Raw genomic sequence first — 23,248 nt, 5'->3', positions numbered from 1 at the left:
TGGACCAGAGTCCAAAAGTGTTGAGTTTTGTTTTCATTGATGGAATAGAGCTGAGTTTGGAGATATTTTATACTCTATAGAGATAAATTCTTGAATTAATAGCAAGAATCTTAACAGCCACAAAGCTTTCTAGTAGGGCTGACAAGCCTGGCAACCTGAGTTCAATGCTAGAATCCATGTAAAGATGAAAGGAGAGAACTGAGCTTGCAAAATTTCTCCGGATGCCACATAGGCAACTTGACATGTGTTCCCTCAGCATGCACACAAACAGCATGCATGCACATATGTGCAAACAAAATGAAAGGTTAGAAGGTATGTTTGCAATAAAATAACAGAAGAAAAGGTTTTATGCATGACAGATGCACTCTATGGATGAGTTGTTCTTTATTGTGATTATCACTGTGGTATAATCATTTTATCTATACACTTAGAATGCAAATTTTGCTAATTTTATGTGATTACTCCAGCTAATTAGTGGGAAGACATCTAATTGGTGTGCCAAGATCATCCTATTAATTTATAAATTTAGAGCAAAATATGACTGGCAAGTAGTGACATCAAAAACACTACATTCCTCTTCATTTGTGACATCTAAGTCACTCATTCGTTCATTATATGGTTCATCCATAGGTTCTTTTCTTAAGAAGTTTCTGTCTCGAGTTATTTTGTATGATTTTGAGTACTCGCTGCAACAAAGGTTTACATATTTAAAGGGGTGTAAACAGTGACAAAGGGTACAGATCGGTGGTATAGTGCACGTACACAAAGCCCTAGCTTTGATCCCCAGTTCTGGTAGAGAGAGGAAGGTTTACCTGACTGCTGTGCATTCATAGCTCCCTATTCACAGTGGCGGAATGATTCAGTGTGTAAGAAACCAGGCCTACCCACCTGTGCTCATCCTGAGTACCCACACCGCATAATGAGACAACCAACTCCCACCAGTTTCCTTTGATGTCAGGACATGAGCCTTAATATATGTCCTCACACTAAACTAAATTTAAAAAACTTTTGCAAAACAATATATGAGAACCATGAGAAATCACTAATAATGCACATTTAACAATGGATCCAATGTGTATATTAAATAAAAATACATGATATTGCATAATGATTACCAAGATATTCTAGAACAGCTAGCTTATCATAAGTATTAGCCACATGGAACATAAAAGCCAATAAGCTGGCAAAATGCAAACCACTTAGTACAGTAGGCTGAATGCATTTCTTTCATATAAGAAATGAGTAGTGGGAGACCAATAGACATAATGTGTTTGCTAACATTTTTTTTCTTGCTTCACAGAAATTTTCTGCTCAATATGCTATAAGAAAACAAATTATGCAAAATTAGTCTCAAACGTCTTTAACTCTGCCAGTTAAATTAGTCTCTGAAGGAAAATACAAATTCACAAACCGTTGCCACTCTGTGCGTGTTGTTTAGAAGCACGTAGAGCACAATAACACTGAACAATTGATGCACAGGCTTACTCCAGCTTACTCTGGTCAGAAAGAGGAAACCATTGCTGGGCTTTGCCTGTTCTGGTGTTGCTTCTTCTAGAATCCTGCCAAAGAGGTAAGCTGCCTCTTTCTGATTCAAGCTCCTGCCAGAGAAAATACAGCCATGATCTGAGTATAACGCAAAGATTAAAGAAAAATAGGGGAGTGTGTGCCTATTAGTCCAACACTAAGAATGCACAAGCAAAGGGCTCAGAAGTTCAAAGTCATTCTCATTAAAGAAGCTGAGGCCAGCCTGAGTTATATGAATCCCTATTTCAAACTCCCACCCTTCTCAAAAAGTATATAAAATAGTAATCAATAACCAAAGACTGCACTCTGAGTAGAATGCTTGGCTACAGGTAGTTGCTTTCCAAGTGCCCTTTTCTGTTAATTTCCATGTAATTCCAATTTCCGTAAGTTTCCTGGCTGACTCCCCCTCTTCGTGGCCATCCCTTCTCTGCGGCACACTAGCTTCCTGAGTGTCTGTGTGTTACTTATGTTATCTCTGATGTCAGGACTCGATGCCATCCTCCTTTAGCTGAAAACCCTCCCAGTTCCTCCCATGGTCCCTCTGTGGTTTGATTCTAATGTTTTACCATTATACCGCAAACAAGATAATACATTTATTTGTCTATGTGATGTCTAAGCACTGCAATGTAAGCTCCCTGTCAACAGCTGTTTGTATCATCTCTTTCTTGTTGTCTTCACCAGGTTTAGATCAGTGTTGAATACTTACTAAATATTTCTTGAATGAAAGAATTTAACATTAAAATATCTCATTGAGATTGGTATTTTCCCCAGTGATAGAGCAATTGTCTAGCATGTGTGTTTCCAGGTGAAGTTGCCCAATGCTACAAACAAATAAGAAGGAAAGACGAAAATGCTTCCTCCAAAATAACAGCATAAACATGAAAAAAACCCTCCTAACTATTTGAGAAAGAGAATTTGAAGCAAGTTGGGTCAGTTCCCAGGCCATTTCTTCATGTATCCTAACTCAGTTTGATATGCTTTTCCACGTTTTCAGAACACACGATTTTCTCTGTCTCAGGGACACCTATTCTGCCCATGAAATACTAGATAGGTGCCCAGTGGAATTCATCTCTCACATTTGTGATACTCGAACAAGAAAATTAACACAGCAGGTAATATCATCCATCCCCTCAGTAACAATGAAATCTAGGAGGCTGGCCACATCTCATGTCCCTCCCTTTCCCACAGGCTTGGAACATCAGGGAAAAATGGGACAATTTTGAGCTTAATATTAATTAATAACAAGCTCAGTAATGTCCTATAATAAATACTGCAAGATTTATACTGACAGGCTTATACTTGAAGTAATTAAAGCTACAAATAGCTTCCCTTTATCAGAGAATGAAACACAAGCCAAAACAGTTTATTTATTCACAATGAAATTTTATTGACTTTAGTTATTCTCATATGTAAAATGATTGAGTTTTATAAGCAATTCTTCTAATTATCAAGCTAGCCAGTGAGATGCACAGGAGATCTTTTGCCTGTTCCAAGGAAAATATTTGTGTCCACGTAGAGCAAACATTACTGGTTTGGAAACATTTTGAATGGTTAAACAGATATGGAAAAGATATTCAATTTGAGATTGAATTTGTCATTGGAACCTACAAATAAAGGGAGTAAATGACATCACATGAAAGTATAATTTTTGACAAATAATGGATCCAGAATATCTATATAAAAAAGAAAAAAACTGATTTATTTATGCATGTGTTTGCACACATGTGTCTGCAAGGGCTCCTGAACACGTGTGTGCATACAGATATGGAAGGCTTTGGCTGACTTTGTGAGTCTTCCTCAATCTTCATATTCTTCTTGAGCATTTCTCCATTGAGGCCAGGGCTCGCTGATGCAGCTTGCCCCATGGATCCACTGTCTCATTTTCTTGGGCACTGGCAGGCTGCCCTGCTTACCCAGCATTTACATGGGCTCTGGGACTCTAAATTCTGTTTTTCACTATTGCACAGCAGTTGCTTTAGCCACTGAGCCATCTCCAGCTCTCAACACATACTCTTTAAAAGTAAACACCCAACACATGTTTTCATTTGTGAACTGAGATCCACTCAAAATACAGTGGGCATGGGTTGCAAACTCCTCAGCAGAGGCTGAAACCTCAGGCAGTCACAAACTATATGTATAACCTGCAGACATGTGTGTGCTCTGTAGTTTTCATATTCTTCACATGTATGTTTGTATCTTACAAAAATTTAATTCCTCTTCTATCTCACCCATTTAGTCTCTTTACTCCCTGCTGTCAGGTGAACATCTATTTGTTCCATGGAACAAACCAGAACTAAGAATGCAAGTATGAAACTGGTAAATTTTAGATTTTCTTACAAGATCATTTTATTTTATATCTGAAGAAAAACAAGGTTTACACATAATTTCATATGTGGATAAAAATAAACGGTTTGGTTTTCTGTAGGCTTTTGGTTTTGTTGTTGTTGTTTTGGGTTTAGTTTTTGTGTAGAGGGGGGTTTTATTTGTTTATTTCAAGACTGGGATTCACTGTATAATCCTAGCTATCTTGGAACTCACTCTGTAGTCCTGACTGGCCTCAAACTCAGAGATCTTCCTGCCTCTGCCTTACAAGTACTGGGATTAAAAGTGTGCAACACCACTCCCTAGCTTGCTTGCTTCCTTCCTTCCTTTTTCTTTCTTTCCTTTCCTTTCCTCTCTCTCTCTCTCTCTCTCTCTCTCTCTCTCTCTCTCTCTCTTTCTTTTTCTTTTTTTCTATCTGGCTAGAGTTTAGTCTTAAGGACTTCCTTCAGCACTGTTTCAAAACATATAACTTTTCTTCTGAGTGGTTTCATGGGGGAGAAAATTCACTATTATTGCAGATATTGGCAATAAAAGTGTAACTTTTTGTCCTTTCAAGGGAGTTTTTGGTTGAAGAGAGCACTGATGTCCGAACTGTCATCCACACTGTTCTTGTACCCTGGGGCCATTCTGAAATAAAAGAAAACATCACACACAAACACTGTGCTCTATAGGATTGTACACAGTACTTAATATGGTAAACAGATTTGACTGACTAGATGCCACCTAACTAACCAACAAGTGGGTAATTTCTAAAGCACAGAGAAACTAAGGGTGAAAGTGAGCTGAAAGAACCCCTAAGGGTGTGTGAGGCTCTGGATTTTATCTACATGCATGCATACATACATACATACATACATACATACATACATACATACATACACAAATGGATAGGTGAGATATAAAGGAAAGATAGCAAATAGGAAAGTTGGTAGGACATTGACTGACTGACTGATTGATTGATTGATTGTAAGCAACCCACACAGACAAACCGCAAAAAGAGAAAATTCACCTTTTGGGGCAGAACTGGACAGTGTGGGTTTTAATCACCTGTTCAAAATGCCATACTATATAAAAGTTATGGATTCTTATTTTCATATTTTCCACATATTTAGGCCACAGGTGACTGAAAGAATGGAAAGATATATTGTGGATGAGGAGTGGGGAATGACTTGGGGATTTGCTGAGAGGCCTGTGGCAGTGGGAGGCTTGCTTGATGCCTCTGTTCCTTGATACAGACTATCAAATGAGGATTAAAGTGATTCCAAAGCCTTAAGAATGTAGTAAATAAATGAAATATTGCTTGTTGATTGAAAGCTTGTCTAACTTGCCTCGGAAACACCTTCTCCATCATTTTTGTACAGACCACAGAGGAGGAGTGAAGTTAGGTTCCTCTTCCCTGGAAATCATCATAGATTATACCCATTGCCTTCTGGAAAGAAACTGTCTTTACTATAAGAGGCCTGAAAAGCTCCTCAGAACTCACACATAGGTGCCCTTGGCCAGATATTCTGGCTAGCTAAAAGGACAGACTTTCAATAGGTTATGATCATTGAGGCTTATACTCACTATTATTTTCCAACCTATACAGTCAGCAAGGCCAAAGAATTGGAATTCAAGCAAATGTAAGTTTGGAATAATCTCTGGTGTCCATAACTTCATAGCTTTTAATGTAAAGAATTTCCTGAATGAAAATTTAGCTTGGGCACAATTATCATTTCAAAATACATATACCCATTCTGTGTGTTATAAACAAATTTTCAACTAAAGTAAGAAAACTATCTTGCCAGCTTTCTTCTTTCTTTGTGGTTAAAGACATACATGTTAACATGATTAGTGTACACCCATTGGTTTGGGGGAGATTTTGTCTAAAGTTTAGTGCAACAGGCTTTAGAACACATCGCTGTCTACACAAAGCCTTTTCTCTAGTTTTTATGTCAATTTTATTATTAAATATAACGGACATCTTGTCAGTTTATCAAGTAAAAACATTTTAGTAGCTAAACAACTGCTTCAACAGACAGATTTAGCTGAATAAACATTTTCTTATAATTGCAGAAAAGTTAATACTCAAATGAACATCTAATTTCTCTTTAGTTAGGGTATTTTAAGTTTCCACATAAAGGTTGCAATACTTCCTATTTTGTAATTCATACTTTCCTACAGCAATAAAGTTATTTATAAACCTTTGGAGACACAGTGCTTCTCGTGTATTTATAGCTGTTTCTATATGTTTAGTTCATATTTAATGAAGGTCAAGACTATAACTGCAAATGAGGTTTATGGGAGTGTTGCAAGGGTTCATTACTGCCATTGTGTGTGAAAGTATAATTTTCTTAAGAGAAATGATGACATATACATAATAAAGTCCCTGTCCATGTCATGACAGCTCAAGAGCATGCCATCGTTACCACCTATGTCACACTGCAGGTGTGCCTGCTATATGGGTGACAGCCACTGACTTCTCTGATCAACACATAATTATCTCTGAATAAAAATGTGCGTTGAAGTTAGCTGGACATAATGGATTGAAGACCCAGGGCAGAATTATCTTCACCATGGCACATAGCACCACCTGGGGGTGGGAGAGGTGTTGGCAATGGTGCAACCTTGGAAAGCCTGCTGTGGTATGGGCACCTCGCGGGTGTTGGTGTTTATCCTACCTGTCTTCTTTTGGATAGAAGAGGTCACTCGGTTAATGGTAGGATGTTCCTAATGGAGAAAGGTCCTGCTGATCCCTGCTATTCTCCACTGGGTATATATTTGTGTGTGTGTGTGTGTGTGTGTGTGTGTGTGTGTGTGTGTGTATCTGTCTCTCTCGGCATCTGGAGACTTTCCATTTGCAGAGGCCCCTTCCCCCATAAGATAATAAATATCATATCACAAGGATGGCAGTGCTCCTTCATGGAACACTGACTGTTTATTAGAGGCAGAAAAGTTTAAGAGAAATGCTAACAATGTTCATTAATGGCCCGCATCCAGGTTTAATGAGGCATGTCAATATGCAGACTGGGCAACATCAGTGGCATAATAGTGGTGGTAAATGGGAGTAATTGTATCCAATTGTACAGCACAGCTTCCAGGAATGAGCCCGAACTGCCAACTGACAATGACAGAGCAATTATGGAAAGGCAAGCGAGCTGTGTCAAATTAGCACTTGGTGAGAACTCATTTTTCAGAGATGTGCTTGCTCTACACCACCGCAAGTGATAGCTACTTTATTGTGAGTGATGGGGAGACCAGTGCTTAGACTGATGTTCTGATTTGTCAATAGCTGTATTTGAAAGCTTAGTGTCACAAATATATAGAGATATTCAGGGAGAGAGGCACACTGCTCATGATCCCAAGGATAAGAACATTGCTGAGAAGGTCATCTGTCAGTGTGAGCTGTCAGACAGAGATCACACTCGATGAAAAGGGAACAGTCAGCCGACTTAAGTAATTACCTTTGACGCAGATTTGAAGATGTCTTCTTTTGTTGGCCTACATTGACTGCATAATTTATAATTTACTGCAATCAACTAAGGGCCAGGAATTGTAACTAAGGAAAATTTTATTTTATTTACCATAATTACTTTTTCTCTCTTTTTTAAAAAAAAACTTCCTTTAGCACTTCAGAAGTGTAAAGTGAGAAACCGATAAAGCGGCTCGTGTTCCTTAACAACTCAGTCTACGTACGTCATCTACACTATACTTACTTCTGGCTAGTTTCTGCAAAGCTACAGCAATAAATGGTCACACTGAAAGACACAGAAGGTGTCTCTTTATTCTTCTCCCCCCCCCCCTTACATTGTGGGACTGAACACACACACATAAAAAAAAAAGGATTCTGGTTTTATCTATCTATTGCTGAAAAACATTGAAGAAAAAAAAACCACAATTTGGAATACTGAACAGAGAACTTAAAATTCATATCCTCACATAATCATCTGTTGATTAAATCGGCAGCACAAAGAGATAAATGCATCAGAACTCTATGGGTTTCTAGATTTTTCAATTCTTGTAGTCTTTTGCTATGGACATATAACAATGTTTGGGCAGTAATTCTTTTACCTTGAATAACCATAAAGAGAATACATACTTTGTGGTTACGCTCTAGGTTATGCTCTTCTGTGTATTAAGCACTATTTATTTTTATTTTGTAGATTTTATAGAAGTAGTTATTTGGTTTTGCTAACTGAAATACAGTAGGGAGTTACAGTAGTGTGGCTTTTCAGTGATTTCTTTCTTGGATCGTGATAAGAAACTATAGATATATTAAATTTCTTTTTCCTGCCATTATTATAGAATTCTTGTTTGCTTTGCTTTTATGTTTCCCCCCAGTAGTGATGGATTGATTAATGAGCTGTAACTAAAAATTACCCAGATTAGCTGCCCTCTGGCAAAAGCTGTTGTTTAATTCTAGGGGTATTGATTCTCTGTAGAGATATTGACAAAAGAATTAATTTAAGTACTTTAAGTCAATATTACTTTAGTGAAAACTCTTACATTTTAGGTCTAAAGAAATACTCTTGGAATACTCATCTATTAATATGGTAAAATTTCTGACATAATGAGCATTCATTCTCTTTTCATTTAAAAACCACATGGATGTATAATATACATTTCCCTTCCTTTTTTCCTTCCTTCCTTCCTTCCTTCCTTCTTTCCTTCCTACTTCCCTCCCTCCTTTCTTTCTTCCCTCCTTTCTTTCTTTCTTTCTTTCTTTCTTTCTTTCTTTCTTTCTTTCTTTCTTTCTTTCCAAGACCCATCAAGCACATCTGTGAATTTAGTAATTGTTGGCTTGTGATATTGGCCAATGTCTTTAAGTGATCCCTATAAACTAAAAATATTGTTAAAAATTTTTGTTTCTTTTCCTAGTTCACAATTTACTAAAGATTACTTTAAATTATATACTTTTAATATTGAAAAACATAGTTTTTAATTATTTAAAAAATGTTTCAGAATTCTTTGGGCCACTTGGTTTCCCTATGGCACAATGCTATTTAATCCACAGTGCCTTGAGTATGGGCCGTCATCTGTCCCATAGTGACTGTGCCACTTAATAATAGAACAGTGCATCAAAGTGCCACTTAGGTCTCAAATTGTTATGTATGACTGTCAAAGCTGGAAGGAAAAAAAGAATTAAAAAAGAGGGGGTGTGGGAAAACCCTTGATTTGTCTTTACTACTGAAATGGGAATTTGTCACCCAGGTTTTGAAATCACAACAGTATTGCTTGCATCCGCAGTGAGATGTTGAAATCTTGACAGGTACATATTTTTTCAACTACAGGCGCTTCTATAATGAAAACTAAATACATCAAATCTTTTTTTTTTTTTCATTTCTTTTTTTTTTTTTTTTTCATTTCTGCTCTTGACAGATAGTTGTTGTCTGTGAGATTTGATGTTCAGGTTCAAGTTGTCAAGAGAAATAACCAATAAGCAACCCAAAGCGTCATGATACATATATTCAAAAGCAAAAATCCTGGCTTCTATCATTTATGGAAAAGATTAAGTGTACAATTACCCAAGCAAAAACACTGCCACTTGAACTTCCCCCTAAAGGCATGCTCAGCCTGTTACCACCTCTCTCTTGCAGACAAACTCTTAATCTGTTCAGTGGTCACCAAAGCTTTTGGTTGACACTATTCTGTTTACTTTCTTATTTCAAGATGAATTTGCTTTGGTTTGACTTTTTAAAATAATTCTCTTTGTTTATCTAAACATAAGCCAACAGTTCAGTATTGAGAGACAATGAAGTTAAATATATTTATAAACATTTTTCTAAATAGTTGTGCACATAGAAACTGTACTTGAATGTGCCCCAGAGCAGAGTCTAAGTGTGTGATTCCTTGGGGTATACTTTGTGCAGAATGAAAATCACTGTTAACACTCACCTTGATGTTGAAGATGTAGTGATTATTTATCTGCTAGTAGTTTTTCTCTTGCACAGTCCTTTATTGCTAATCCTGGGCATTTTATGGAAGGAGAAGAAAGGAGGATAGCTGTAGTGCTATATCCTAAAATTAAAAATGTAATTGGTATCATCTCCTCTTGTGTGTGTGTGTGTACACAAACACACACACACATATATACACACACACACATATATATGTATAGTCTTATTAAATTCATTCAATCATTTGCCTGAAGCAAATGATTTTTTAACAAGTGAATAAAATTTTGCAAGCCTTTTTAACACTATAGAATAGTTCTATACAGTCTTCTTCAAATGGGTAAATTTGAAACTACAACTCCCAAAATGCTCTGCAACTGAACATTACAAAATATAAACTCCTCCAATGATTAACATGGACCTTTTCCATTAGTTTTCAGTGCACAGGAAGTGAATTGATATAAAATTTAAAGAAAGAAATCTAAGTATCCTTCAACTTTGCTATTTCTGTTCTTTCAGGCTGTAAAAATTTGGAATGCTTCTAAAAATACTACGTTTATTCTACAAATAAACTGAGTCCCTTCAGTGTCTGTGCTGGGACAGAAGCACCAATAGACTCATCGTTGACTTCTTTGCACTTTTCTTTTTGCCCACATGTGATCTCTCAGCAGATCTGTCTTTCTAGTTTCAAAGCCTAGCCTAGCAGTGTTCTGCACACTGGATCTCTGAAACAACTCTAAAAGCTTCCTTGAGTTACCTATTCTCTTCTGGCATTTCTTCTTCAACATGCAACTCAAAGGACCTCTCTAAAGTAAAAGACACCTATCGTAGTTTCAGTGACTCTTACTGCATGCCTTTTAAAATATAGTCCCATGCTAGGGTCCTGTGCAGTTCCTTCTTTTCAACTGCTTCCGATGTTTATTCTATTTATCCTTCTGAATGGGAATTAAACATTCTCCCTAGGGTCCTCCGTGCTATTTAGTTTCTTTAGGGCTGTGTATTGTAGTGTGGTTATATTGTATTATATGGCTAATATCTGCTTATAAATGAGTATATATCATGCGTGTCCTCTGGGTCTGGGTTACCTCACTCAGAATGATCTTTTCCAACTCCATGCAGGTAGTCCTGATAAGACTTGATATGCCGGGGTCAGTTAGTAGGGAGAAGGGCTTCACATCTCTGAGGACGAAGGGACATCAGGCATAAGGGGGAAGAGAGAAGGAGGGTGACAGGGAAGAGACAAGGGAGGGGACCAGGATTGGGATGTAAAGTGAATATTTTTTAAGTCCCTAATATATAGGCCATTATTTCCAGCCCCTCCATCCAGTAGGTTGTGCCTTGTCAAGTTTAGCCTGTTCCTACTCGGGACACCTACATTTATTATTTTCTGTGACTATATTTTCACATTTGAAATCCTTCTGAACTTTTTGACCTTTGCTTACACGTCTTTTTTTTCCCACAAATGTTCTCCTTGCGTACCCATAGAGCCAGTCCACAAGAATTTCTCCACACTATATCCCAGTTTTGTTTGCTTTGGAATTCTTGCCAACACTTAGCAAAATTTATTATCTGCTTCCTTATTTCACTCTTTATTCCCCAACAATGGACTAGAAGCATATAATTATTTGAGTTCTCAAGAGGCTCTTTGGTACCTGGAGCAGGTTGCCCTATTCTGTCCGTTTATTATTTTTTACAATCATTTATCATGTGAATTTATCTTTCATATCTCAAGATATACCCTTCACTGTCTTTATTTCATATGATAGTATAAATCATTGGGTGATGTATATTTTGGCTTTAATGGAATTATATTTTTTTCTTTTCTTTTATTTTATTTATTTTTTATTCACTTTACATCCTGGCTGTAGCCCCAGCCCTCCTATCCTCTCAAATGGTAGTATATTTGAAAGACATCTTTGCTTCTGATGGTTCTTTGAAGTCAGCAACTTCACAGCAAGTGTGTGCTAGTGGTTTGTAGGTATTTAAATGAATCACTGATGGACCAATGCTTCATGTGTTCTATTGAAAATTAAAGTAAAAGAACTTACTTCCTTGTTATATAAAACTTTGAGTACAACAAGTTCTGTGTAAAGCATTTTAAAATACATCGCATGTAGTTTTTAAATATAGCATTTGTAATTGGTCACATATTTTTTAAATGTTCCTTTTATTTATAGTATAAAAATTAAAGAAACTTTCTGAAATTAAATTATTAATTAATATACTATATTATTTATAAGCTACCAATGGTATAGCTTTATTATTCCTTAAAGATGATATGACAAACATTAGTAAAATAAATTATTTAAAATTTCAAATGTTGACTAGAATTAGATAATGCACTGAACAGTTAATCTGTATGATTTGAAGAATGAAAAGCATTTCAAATATGCCAACAAATGGTCTGTATATTTTTATCATTTTTAATTGAAAAAAATCAAATAATATATTCTATTTATTCTCCCCATCCCACAGTTTCTCCTAAATCCTTCCTGTCCTCCCCACTCACACATCCCTCTCATCAAAAAACAAACCAAACAATCAACAACAAACAAAAAAAAAAACAAATGCAACACACACACACACACACACACACACACACACACACACACACACACACGAAGAAACTATCAAAAATGGAAAACAAAATATACAAGCAAAAGACCTTCAAGACAAAAACAGTGCCCCCTACAAGAACAAAACAAAACAAAACAAAAACAACAACAGAAACCAGTACAAGACTACAGGTCTACAAAAGTACCGTTGAGCTGTTCTGTGCTGGCAATTACCCTTGAGCTCAGGGCCTGCCCTAATGAGTGGTTAATATACCCAGTGAGATTCCAATTAGAGAACACTAATTTTTCCTTTGCAAGTAGATGTTAGTGGCAGAAAGCTTCTCAGTCAAGGGTTGGAGTCCATGTCTAGTCAGTGATACCAGTGCCAGGAGCCTGCATGGCTTGAACCAGTGCAGGCCCTTCAAGTGTTTCCTCAGTCCCATAGGATGCCTTTGAACTTTAACCTGAAAATAAGTTGCAAAAAATGTAACTAGAATGATGACTACTGGAAGTTTTATTTAAATTATATTTAAAAGGAACCTATTAAAATACCTATTTTTTCTGTCTCTGGAACTTTACAATTCTAGAAATTAATCAAAGTAACAGGTTAAATAAGAATTTTACAAGTTAATGAAAGCATCAGATAATTTGTAAATTTTAAAATGTTCTTCATTCAACAAAATGTTATACATTTTAAATATAGGTCACTGTTTCAAATTTATATACAACTATAGTTTATAGTAAGCTACAGATCATCTGTCAAAAATAATTTGGCAATATTTCTTATTTCTGACTTAGTTAAATAAACCATTGGTTATTTTATTCTTTTTTCTTCATTACTTAATTTATTCAGTTTACATCCTGATTGCAGTCCTCCTCCTCTCCTCTCAACCCCTCTCCTCACACACCCCTACCCTCTCCTCTCCCTTCCTTTTCTCCTCAGAGAAGTGGGGGTGGGCCTCATGGGTACTAATCTGCCCTGGCACATTAAGTAGCTGCCAAACTAGGTGCACCCTATCCCACTGTGGGCAGACAAGGCAGCCCAGTTAGGGGGATGGGATCCAAAGGCAAGCATAAGAATCAGAGAGGGCCCCAGCTCCAGTTGTTGGGGGACCCACACGAAGAAAAAGCTACACATATGATACATATGTGTATCTTGTCTAGGGCCAGTCCCTGCATGCTTCTTGGTTGGTGATTCAGTCTCTGTGATCCCCCCGTGCCCAGGTTAGTTGACTCTCTAGGTCTTCTTGGGGAGTCCTTGTCCCCTTGGGCTCTCTCAATCATTTCCCCAACTCTTCCATAGGATTTTCCGAGCTTTGTCTAATGTTTGGCTAAGGGACTCTGCATTGGTTTCCATCAGCTGCTGGGTGAAACCTCACAGGGAAGTTATGCTAGGCTCCTATCTACAAGCAAAGTAGAGTAACAGGAATAATTTCAGAGATTGATTCTCTCCCATGGGATGGGTCTCAAGTAGGGTTAATCTTTGGTTGGCCATTCCCTCAGTATTTGCTCCATCTTTGTCCCTGAACTTTTGTAGGCTCTCCTTAATCCTAATCCCCACTCCTGCTCCCCTCCCCATCCATTCTCCTACTGAGCTCTCTCCCTCCATCCACCTACAGTGCCTATCTCATTTTCTCTTCTGAGATTCAAGTATCCTTCCTTGGGCCCTTCTTATTATTTAGCTTCTTTGGGTCTATTGATTGTAGCATGGTTAATCTGTACTTTATGGTGAATATCCATTATTTTATTCTTCCACATCACTAACTCCTTTTTGGTCTTGTAATATTTCAGTAATGTTCATCAACAAAGAGACATTTTATGACAATCTGTGCCTTTTGCGAGCACTTGATCCAAGACTAAAATTCTGACTTTATCTTAAGAACCTGTGGAGTGTCCTGGAAAGATAATAGTTTTGCAATGCCATCTTCTGAGCAGTACATGGATGTGGCAGCATGACCCCCCAACACTGGTATAGTATCCACAGAGCTTGGGCCCTCCTAACAGTTATCTATGGAAGAAGAATAAACTCACTGGACCCTAACATGAACTACCAGTTATTGAAGACAGAACCTAGAGGTTAGAGAAGCATAGTTGTTACGCCCACTAGTGATCCCAACAGGCTCCAATAGGCACTTCCACACTGATATTCACACAGAAGGCCCTGATCAAAGTGCTTAACACTGAACAATTCTCCATAATTTTGTGGAGAGCAGAGACTGACTTGGACATGATTTTGGTGCCCCCTATTTGACCACTTCCCCTTGGTGGGGAGGCCTGGTGAAACTCAGAGGAAGACTAAGCAGACTACCGGGAAGAGACCTGATAGACTGTGATCTTATAGTGGGGAATAAGGTCCCCTTCTGTCACAGACCTAGGGGAGGGGAATAGGGTGAAAGAGGGAAGGAGGGAAAAACAAATGAGATGTAATCTGAATAAATTACTTAAATAAAAATTTTAGAAAAGAACAAAAATCACAAAAAAAGAAAGAAAAGAAAATGTGGAAGACCTAAACACTGCTAAAATAATAAACAATTTATAGTACGAAGCTTAACAACCATGTATTCAAAACTAAATTCTGCCTTATCTTACTGATGTGTCTATAGGGTTAGTTACTTAAACATCATGAGTCATCCTTCACTCTAGTTTATGTCTTTAAACCTTCACAATAGTAACTTACTGTGAAACAATGAGTGGAGAATGTGCAAACAACTATAAACCTTTGCTTTGTCTAGGTCAAGTCTCAGACTTTCACATACATGATAAACACAGTAGGAAGATCAAACCAAGTTTTTCGCAGTTTCTGTTCCTTTGGGCACTTCTATTACAATGCTGCTCTATTTGTCTGATCCATAGGTTTATCAAACCCACTTCTCTTTTGAGGTTCAGTGGCAATATTTCTTCCTCTGAGAAGAGCTTTGCTTACTTCTGACAATGCACACAAGCCCTTAGAATCAGCAATGCAGCCCTGTGAATGCAGCGCTCTTACAGCTTCTGCTGTAGGAGATTGGATTTGTCAGATCTGGGCACCTCTTTCTTACAGAATATTAAAACACTGAGAAAATTTACATTGAGTTTTGTTCATGTTTTTGTCTTCTACTCCTGAGAATTATTTATTGTAGATCCTCAATTAAGTTTGTTGAGTGAATAAACTAGTGAGTGAACAAATTATTCTCCTATGTTCAACTTAAGTTATAGTACTCCAATTTATTACCTTATTTTTTGATCTCAGGAAAAAGACTTTGTTCTAATGAGATAAATATTTTGGGAAACAGTACTGGTATCATTTAACACAATGTTTGCAAGTGAAATGACATAGTAATTAGAATGAGGAGGAAGAGGAGGAGGAAGAGGAGGACAGACAGAGATAAAAAGATAAGGAAGGAAGGAAAGAAGGAAGGAAGGAAGGAAGGAAAGAAAGAAGAAAGAAATGCCCTAGCTAGCATGATGACACAGCAAATAAAGAAGCTCACATCTAATCCTGACAATGTAAGTTTAACCTCTTCCTACACAGAACTTCTATGGTAGAAAGAAAAAAGCAACTCCCAAAAGTTGTTCTCTGACCTCTTCATGTGTGCCATGACACATGTTCAGCTTCCTACCCTTCCATAGAGAAAATAAATTTAAAAATAATGCACACTTTTTAGAAATTGAGCATGTGTCATCATGTATCAAGGCTTCAACAATTATTTTTGTACTTTGTTTTCTTTTTTATTTCTTCATTTTAAAAATGAGCCCATTCTTTTTTTAAGTCACAGTTTAAATTAACTTAAAAGCAAAAACTGAAAAGGCTTCATGGGGGTCACCTTTAATGGAGAGCAAAGAGGAGTTGGATCACTCTATTGTAAATAAGATATCCCTGCAGATATTTTCTTAGTTTGTAGGAGTCTATACCATGTATATCTTTTGGGTCCACAGGTTTGCAGTAATCTCAACATTTATACAATCCCAACTTTAGAAGAAAGTCTTAATTAGTAATCAGTGCCAGTAACTGAATGGCCCTGACTGTCTGAGCTGCGAGAGGCTCATGGGGATAGGGCGGAGGTGACAGGGTGAGATCTGTGGTTAAGCAGGCACCTTCCTAACATATTGCCCAGAATGAGCTGAACAAAATTCTATAGCTGTCTTCTAAGGAATCCTACTTTCAGAAAACCCTCCATGTGTGTAAATACCCTTGACATCCATGAGTAAAGTGTGCAAGAAAACTCATCGGAACTAATCATGCCAAGGAAAAAAATCCATGTCTGAAAAGTGGTTTTTTTTTTTCAGGTATTTAAGTAAACTAATCCTACATTTGATTTAGGTAAGAAAAAGGTAAAGATATTATTTTCATTAAAAAATTAAAAATAATACTTTTACAGAAATAAATTTATAGAAAAACTGTGTTGCCCAAACCTGCTGTTATGTTATATTGGAGATTCAATATTTGTCAAGTCAGCTTACTTTTTAAAAAAATACTATTTCTTTTATTTGTCGTGATTGTAGAATAATCACTTCATTTCCCCCTTCCTATTCCTCCTTCAAACCTACCACATACCTCCCTTGCTCTCCTTCAAATTTATTGCCCTTTTTCTTCATTGTCTTATTACATATATTAAATGTATAAATACATATGTGTGGGCATGTGTGTGTGTGTCTACTTCTAAATATGTAACTACAGCCTGCTCAGTCTGTTGTGTGTGTACATTTTCAAGGATGACTATTTTATATTAGATAACCAATTGGTATGTTCTTCCTGGGGAGACTTCCCCAACTTTCAGACTTTTCTAGTTTCCTATAATTCTTTGTCTTGGATTGAGGTCTCCTAAGCTTACAATGCTTCCTCATCCACATTAACATATCCATTGGTATGATCCTTGTTCATATTGGTGAGACTTTCTGGATGTAGCTTCTGACATTCCCTAGAGAAACAATCGCATTGCATACTTACTGTTCCTCTGGATCTTATAATCTTACACACACACACACACACACACACACACACACACACACACACACTTCATTGACCCCTAAGCCTTAGGTGCAGCTGTGCTGTAAGTGTATCTCTTGAGAATGGGCTTCACAGTGTTGTATTTTACTTGGGTAGGGTTAAGTCTGCTTACTTTTAAACTCTGTACCTTGTTTATAAGCTATTTCAGAGAAATAGAGATGTAGCTTAGTGGCACAGCAGTCGCCTAGCACAGGCCACAGGGCTCTGGGTTCAAGACATAGCACTATCAAAAGCAAGCAAACAACCTCTCAAGATTTTTCAAGGTTAACGCAAATGTCTAGTCCTATAATAAACATGTTAAAAATGAAACTATAAAGTAAAAAGTGGGTCAAGATTATTTTTTTTTCTTTCCATACAGGGTTTGCTATCACATCACACATCAACCCAAATTCTGTGAGCTTTATTTCCAAGATTGGAGTAACATACATCAAGTGTCAAGGAGTAACATATTCAGAAGTTGGTGGGGTTATTGTTCTTGTCAGATTAACCAGTTGGCAAAGAATAGCTGAAAACATCCCTGAATTTCAGGAAGAAATTGTGATGAAGGCAGAGATGGGTTGAGAAGATCGCAAAGTCAATATGAGTGCTTAATGCACAAGAAGTGTGAGGGTCTGAGGTCAGTGCTCCAAGGCGTAGGTTAAAGGCCAGGTGTGGCAGTATATACCTATAACCCCAGGGTGGAAACATGTGAATCCTGGGCCTCACTGGCCAACTCATCTAGACAGCTTCAAGGTTCAGAAGAGGCAGAGAAGGAGGAGGAGCTTGTTCTCTAAACTGCCCTACAGTGTGAGCTCTTCTATATTAAGTCTCCGGGAAAATGTTCATTTAAAGGGCTAAAAAAACTAGGCAAGAATAATATATGCATTGTTTAGGTGTTTCTGTTATTTTATTTATTTTTTTGTCCCAAAAATAATCTTGCAGTCAATGTTAACGAACCTAGTATAATCATCTTTTTAAGGTTAGAGTCTATGCTTGAGACACAAAAACCAGAGTAAGAGAGCCATTATGCCTGCATGAGGATCAGAGCTCAATACAAATAAACAAACAAACAGAAAACTTAGGCATGGCCCTGTTTATATGTCAGTCTAGCATGTGTATTTGGTGAGAAGATAGGTGTATCTTGTGAGCTGAACTAGACATAGCCAAAACTGCCATTTTGAGAGTTCAGTAAGAAAGCAGTAGAAGAAAACGCAGTGTTTCTGGTTTATACATTCACATGTGTATAAATGTACATCTTCATATGCACATCCCGCAGAGAGAGGAAAAATGAGGGAGGGAGAGGGGGAGGGAGAGAGGGAGGAAGGGAGGGACAGAAGGAAGGAAGGACGGAAGGAAGGAAGGATGGAAGGAAGGAAGAAACTCAAGCTGTCCTTCCTGAGATAGAGTAAGAGGTTTTCCAGGAGGAATTCTCTCACTTTCCTATGAATATCAATGGGATTGCTAACCAGATACATAACAAAAAGGAGAAATATGATACACCCTGCAAGGAGAAAACAAGATTGGGGTAGGTCTCTAGCTGGAAAGTTTTCCTTGGGTGTCAGAGACAGCAAATCAAGCTCGTGCTTGGTTTCTGTTCAGATACCAATGAAAAGCTTACTGCATCGCGATTCGTTTTTAATTCTCCTTCCACATAGTACTACCTCGAGACTTTCCCCGCATTGTTATTTACAGAGTGTGCCTCAGCCAAAGCTGTAAAAGGCTTCTAACTAAAGGAGGAAGAATGGAGAACCGAAGGCTAAAAAGAAGAAGGGCAGGATGGAGAAAAAGAAAGGGAGGGAGAAAAAGTGAAGATGACTGAGAAACAAGACAGATAGGAGGACAACAAAAAAGAAAGGGAGGGGAAGCTGACAAAAGCTGAGAGGCGGAGACACCTTCCATGCCAACCCTGTAAGTGTGAAGAGGTTTCAAAGTATTTTTTTACTTGTTTCTTTTGTGTTTCCTGTACTTGAAGGTGACTAGGAGTGCTTCTTTCCTCCCTATGTGGGTCCCATTGATCAAGCTCAAGTCATCAAGCTTGATGCCAGTGCTTTGACTTGCTGAGACATCTTGTCTGCCCAAATTTCATTACCAGTTTTTCACTGTAGAAGACCACTGCATACACTTCAGTGACAACAGATTTCCATATTTTACCCTTCATCTTTGATTTTTAATTTTATTATTCTCTTATTATCTTCTTATCGCCTTTCATCAATGTTATACTTGTTTTCCTACTTTGTGTATTTATCCTTCTGAAACATCTGGATCCTGATGACTGCTTCAATTTCCCACAACGCACATTGCCTGTTCCCTTTGCCTCACCCCTTCCTTTTCCTACAGTGAGACATCTGTCCCTTAGGGATACAGTTGGTAACACAAAAAGTGCACAGTGTTGCACGTTGAAGCCCCTGTTTCCTCAAAGGGGAGGTTGGGTGTGACTAGAGTCCTGGGAAGGAATGGGAAGAAGCGGGCAGTTCTAGCAACACGCACATCCTATCATATGGTCAACTGTCTCAAACATTCCTCAGTGTCATCTTGTTAGCCTGTTCTCTTACTTCAGTGTTCTGTTCAGAGTGTTAAAGTGTCTGGATGCAAGCCCAAATAAAACCCCAGGGAAGATGGCAACCCTGACCCTGAATTGGTCCTACACACAGATCACCTTCCGAGGGCAGCTTAACACACAGCGGAAACAACCACTTGGAAATAATGCATAATTTACAAATACGTTATCATGCCTTTAAGCCCAGCACTCGGGAGGCAGAGGCAGGTGGATCTATGTGAGTTCGAGGCCAGCCTGGTCTACAAAGTGAGTTTAGGACAACGCCCAATGCTACACAGAGAAATTTGCATCAAAAAAGAAAAGAAGAAGAAGAAGAAGAAGAAGAAGAAGAAGAAGAAGAAGAAGAAGAAGAAGAAGAAGAAAGAAGAAGAAGAAGAAGAAGAAGAAGAAGAAGAAGAAGAAGAAGAAGAAGAAGAAGAAGAAGAAGAAGAAGATTTTATCATCACTCATAAGTAGCACAGCAAAAATATAATGCTTTTGACTTTGAATTGGGGAACCTGTTAAACACTAAATCGCTCTCGTCGTTTGAGAGTATTCATTTCTACAACAACGCTCAGTTTTTTCACTTATTTTTAATCTTTCCTCAGTTTCTATAGTGATTAGTAGAAATATTGGCAGGAGGTATTTTATAGGTGGGTGTAGCTAAGAAACAGAGTGAAGAGGTTGCTACTGGATACTTCAGCAAAGATGAGGCTGCACAGCGGTATTTGGAAAGAAGAGGGGTGCAGAACCCTAGGCCACAGTTCTCCCTTGGCTGTCTGAAAATTGATCCCTGTTGGAACTGAAGTCCTTACCAGCCTCACCTCAACAAAGTGCCCAGATGACTTTTGTAAAGGGCACAGTTCAAGCCAGGGGAGAATGAGAGAAAGGGCAGGTTTGAAACTTGCAGTGTTTCTGTAATCAATACTCTTCTCCCAAACAAAAGTGTAAAGAGAAGCGCAAATGTACTAAACCACAGCTCAGAAATGACATTGTAATTGCTGCCGCTGCCCAGTCTACCCTGGCCGCAGCATTACTAGGTTTTAAATTTATTTCAAACTGTTCTTTCCAAGTCTGCCTATTTTTTCTTTTTCCTTTTCTTTTCTCTTCTCTTCTCTTCTCTTCTCTTCTCTCTCTCTCTCTCTCTCTCTCTCTCTCTCTCTCTCTCTCTCTCTCTCTCTCTCTCTCTCTCTTTTCATTTCCCAAAAAGCAGCAACTCACACCTTAGTGAACAAAGCTTCAGTATTTTTTTTTTTTTTACTTACAGCTAAATTTAACTTTACCCATCCAATAAAAAAGAAATAAGGGAGCCTTTATTATCTCCCTGGATTTCTGGGTATGATACCACATCATAGAGAAGTGGTTATTAGAGACAATGGCCTACCAAGGTGAAGTTTGTAATAAAGCCGATTATGTGGTTTCGCCATTGACACTAATGGAATGTAACAGTGATTTAGAATGATTTAATGGCTCCCAGGTTGTGCTCTAATAGTGCTCTTTATATTATGATGTATATCACAAAACCTAATGTGGCTGTTGTGATATATTGACGGTATTCATGCTGTTTCATTTTTTTAGGGGAATTTAAAAAACTGTCAAAGAGGAAAATTGATAGGCTGCAACTGCTTTATTTTCAAGGGTTCTGTGTTTTAAATGTATGTGCATAAATCTCCATTTGGTGCCACTCTTCGGCTAATAAATTCATTTGCATTTTTATTCTGAGATAATAAAGAAGTGTGCATGTGTGTACTTTTGCTTGCGTGTTTAGGCATCGTCTAGCAATACATGTATGTTTACATATAAAACCCAGCATAGAGAAGACTGCACTGTCATTGTATAATGTTTATAAATGGCTCTATTATAATAAAAATGTGCCTGGAGGAACACTATAGATGAAATCATAGCTTTCTTACATAGCATAAAATCATTTGGTTTGAAATTGTGAAGCTGAAAGCTAGAGTTTTAGAACTAGCTCACTAAAAAAACAAAAATGCAGCCCCCTAGGCAGCTTCCATGCTGGCACTTAGATTTCTAAGAAGAATAGCATGAGTTGAGAAAGTCAATCAAAGCAGCAGTAATGTTCTTGTAGCTTGGCAGTATCACAGCATTAAATCTTGAATCCAAATAGAAGTGGGCGGGGTTGCAAAGTTGAAGCCCCTGTTTCCTAGAAGGAGACAGGGGGTGTGGCTAGAGTCCTTGGAGAGGAATGGGAGGAAAGGCTCAGTTCTAACAGCATCTGTACCCATTACACTTTGAACTGTCTTGAGCATTCCTCAATATTGTCTTGTTAGTTTGTGCTCTTCACTTCAGAGTGTTCTGTTTCCCCAGTGCTATGTAGCGTTCATGTCTTTGGGAATCTAAAAGCCTTTTATAACTACCACTTCATCTATAAAGCCATGTTCATCATTTCCAGTCCACTGCAATTTTCTTTTCTCAGGTCTCCTTTTATGGTCAATTAAAAACTCAGTCCAGTCATCACTGATTCTTAAGTATACTTTAAATAAACACACACTAACAAACTCAGAGCATATTTTTCAACTGTCTGAGTGACTCATATGATTGAGCATAACATGCCAGAACCGAATTGTTGTCCAACTAGGCAGTATGCTCCTGTGGAAAAGAAGACAGTACTGCCATGTGCTTAGATAATAAATGATTAAAAAACAACACATAAGAAATGAGAATTTGTTTCTTATCTGAAATCCATCACTAAACTTTATAATTAATCTATTACAAATTTCTACTACATAGAAAACATTTTACTTTTATTTCTTACTTAAGGTACTTAAATTTTATAGTATGGTTGGATTGTATCGTAATTGTAAACATGGATATATTTGAATGCATACTTTGAACTGTAAATCTCCTCTACCTATATAAAGATGACTGTTGATATATAAGCCATATCTATGCATATAGGTTGCCTCCGGGTAGGCTAGGACCATTAAATAGAGTTTGTGCACTGCTACCATACACAGAAAATCTTGTTCATGCAAGCATGTGCACTAACTCAAGGGTGTCTGTGTTCGTCTGTCTGTCTGTTATGTTGGTAGTACTGGAGACTGGGTCAGTGGTAGGCTTTGTGTATGCTGGACAAAGCTCTACCACTGAGCCAAGCCTCCATCCAGCTTCTGATTTCTAAGACAAAGTTTCACAGGTCGGTCTTAAACTCACTCTGTAGCTCAGGCTGACATTGAACTTTCGATACTTTGTCTCATCCACATAACGAACCTGGGATTATAAGCCTTCATCACCAGGAGCAACTAAGAGATATCTTAACTATCACAATTATAGGTTTACATAACGAACCTGGGATTATAAGCCTTCATCACCAGGAGCAACTAAGAGATATCTTAACTATCACAATTATAGGTTTATGACATTCTGTAGTGAGTTGGTTGTTTAATTAGATATAACATTTTTACCTGAAAATCCTTTTGTTTTCCTTTTTTCTTTCTTTTCTTTTCTTTTC

This window comes from Acomys russatus, chromosome 10 (assembly GCF_903995435.1).
Source record: "Acomys russatus chromosome 10, mAcoRus1.1, whole genome shotgun sequence".
Lineage (NCBI taxonomy): Eukaryota > Metazoa > Chordata > Mammalia > Rodentia > Muridae > Acomys > Acomys russatus.
The sequence above is the reverse complement of the archived record's forward strand: the minus strand, read 5'-3'. Positions refer to the sequence as shown.